This window comes from Triticum aestivum, chromosome 3B (genome assembly GCF_018294505.1).
Source record: "Triticum aestivum cultivar Chinese Spring chromosome 3B, IWGSC CS RefSeq v2.1, whole genome shotgun sequence".
Lineage (NCBI taxonomy): Eukaryota > Viridiplantae > Streptophyta > Magnoliopsida > Poales > Poaceae > Triticum > Triticum aestivum.
In genome coordinates this window covers 462,408,809-462,411,855 of record NC_057801.1, presented here as the reverse complement: position 1 = coordinate 462,411,855, position 3,047 = coordinate 462,408,809, and positions in this window count along the sequence as shown.

Genomic DNA, 3,047 nt, shown 5'->3' with positions numbered 1-3,047 from the left:
CTCAATCAAACCAACTCGCTTTTTCTCAAGCTCAAGAAAGGCAACGACTAAGGCGCCAAGAAGAAGAACGAGCACGTCTACACCAAGAGGAACAAGACGCCGGGACTCAACGTCTTCAACAACAACGTGAAGCGCAAGCTCTTGAGGCGCAACGTGCCCTTCGGGATTCGAGCCGAGCCATTGCCAACCGCAATCACGAGAGGCGCAATCAAGAGGAAGCCCTTCGAGAAGAAATCCAAGAGAGGAACTACCAAACGCGTGTGCAACGTCAAGCTCCTCAAGCCCCTCCACAAGCTCGTCAAGCTCCACTTCAACCTCAAGTTCAACAAGAGCAAGTTGATCATGGACTTCATCCGCGCCAAGAGCAACATGAGGATGACTATCCTCCACGTCAAGGACGTCATCATCACCATCGCCAACAACACAATGAAGAGCAACGCTATGGCAAGCTCAAGTTCACAATGCCCAAGTTCAATGGAAGCAATGATCCGGAAGAGTACCTCTCATGGGCATTGAAGGTCGACAAAATTTTCCGCTTACACAACTATGAGGAAGAGAAGAAGATCGCTATGGCATCACTTGAGTTCCAAGATTATGTGCTCATATGGTGGGAACAAGTACTTGAACGCCGTCAAGCAAGAGGTGAGCCACCAATCACCACTTGGGCTCAAATGAAGGATGTCATGCGGGCACGCTTTGTACCAACCTACTACAACCGCGATCTCTTCAAGAAGCTACAACTCCTCAAGCAAGGAACAAAGAGTGTTGAAGAATACTACAAGGAAATGGAGATAGCCATGATTCGAGCCAATGTCACGGAAGATGATGAGCAAACAATGGCACGTTTCTTGAATGGACTCAATCATCCCATCAAGAAGATTGCCGACTTCCAACCCTATTCCAACCTCATTGAGCTCGTACATCAAGCAACCAAGGCGGAACGTCAAGTGCAAGATGACTTCAAGTACGCCAAGTACTCATCCAAGACCTACGGTTTCTCCAACATCCAAGCTTCAACGACTCCTTCAACATCTACATCAACCAAACCTTCTCAAAGCAACGACGACAAGTCAAGTTACAAGAAAACTTCGTCAAGTTCAAGTCGTCTTCTCCTACGACAAGCAACTTCAAGCCGCGTGCTTCATCATCTACTCCAACCGATGAGACCGTCAAAACAAGCTCCTTCAAGTGTTTCACTTGCGGCGGCCGAGGCCACAAGTCCTACCAATGCACGAACAAGCGCACCATGATCCTCAACGACGACGGCACATATGACTCAATGAGTGAAGAGGAGATGGAAGCCCTTGAGCAAGTGGCCATGCACCGGCGCGTGAACGAGGATGAAGATGATCAAGTCTTTTGTGATGAGGATTCGAGCCCCGCTCTCGTTGTCTCCAAAGTCTTGACACTTCAACATCAACAAGAAGAAGACCAATGATGCCACATCTTCCACACTAAGGCCGGCATCAATGGAAGGTCCGTCAAGGTCATCATCGATGGAGGTAGTTGCCACAACTTGGCAAGTGAAGAACTATGTTCCAAGCTTCAATTGGTCAAGAGGAAGCACCCGCACCCCTACAAGGTTCAATGGCTAAGTGATTCCGGCACTATACGAGTCGAGCATACGGTCCAAGTATCCTTCAAAATTGGTGCTTATGAAGACACTTTGGAGTGTGATGTGGTCCCAATGACCGTTTGCCACCTACTTCTTGGTCGACCATGGCAATTCGACCGTGGTGTCATCCACAATGGGCGCACCAATCATTATAGCTTCAAAATGCAAGGGAAGGAATATGTGCTACGACCTATGTCTCCTAGTCAAGTGATAGCCGACAAGCAAGCCACCAATCATGGAAAGACGAGTGAAAAAGTGACACACCCAAAAGTGAGTGAGAGCCACAAGCCAAATTTGAGCGCCTCTTCGCCTAGAGAGAAAAACCTCATCCTATTTGCCACCAAAAGTGAGATAAGAGAAGTGTGTGAGAATCCATCGAGTGTGATGCACTTCGTTCTTGTGTGCAAAGATGGAGAGCCAACAACTAACACCTCTCACGAGTTACCTTTAGTGTTTCAATCTCTTTTGCAGGAATTCAAAGATGTTTTCCCCGATGAGCTACCTCCGGGTCTACCTCCACTACGAGGCATTGAGCATCGAATCGACCTCATCCCCGGAGCGCCACTTCCAAACAAAGCTCCATACCGTGTCAATCCCGAAGAAACCAAGGAGATTCAACGGCAAGTACAACAACTCATCGACAACGGTCATGTACGTGAAAGCTTAAGCCCATGTGCCGTTCCCGTTATACTTGTGCCTAAACCCGATGGAAGTTTCCGCTTGTGTTCCGATTGTAGACCCATAAACGCCATTACCGTTCGTTATAGGCATCCCATTCCTCGCTTAGATGATATGCTTGATGAACTTAGCGGAGCCAACTTTTTCTCCAAAATTGATCTTAAAAGTGGCTATTATCAAATCCGCATTCAAGAAGGTGATGAATGGAAAACCGCTTTCAAAACAAAATTTGGCTTATATGAGTGGTTAGTGATGCCTATGGGTTTGTCGGAAGCACCCGGAACTTTCGTGCGTCTTATGCATCATGTGCTTAGACCTTACATTGGAGTCTTCGTTGTGGTTTACTTTGATGATATCCTTGTGTTTAGCAAAACCATGAAAGAGCACATTAATCATGTTAAATCTATGTTGCAAACCCTCCGAAAGGAAAGCCTTTATGCGAACTTGAAAAAATGCACTTTTGGCGTTGACAAAGTGGTTTTCTTGGGTTTTGTTGTCTCTTCCAAGGGTGTCCATGTTGATGAAACTAAGATTAAGGCGATTAAAACTTGGCCCCAACCCACCAATTTGCAACAAGTGAGAAGTTTTCTTGGTCTTGCAGGATTTTACCGCCGCTTTGTGAAAAACTTTAGCACAATTGACGCTCCTTTACATGCTTTGAGTAAGAAGAATGCACCTTTTGTTTGGGGATCTTTGCAATCCACGCTTTTGATGAGCTCAAGTCTTTACTTACTCATGCTCCGATTCTTGCTTT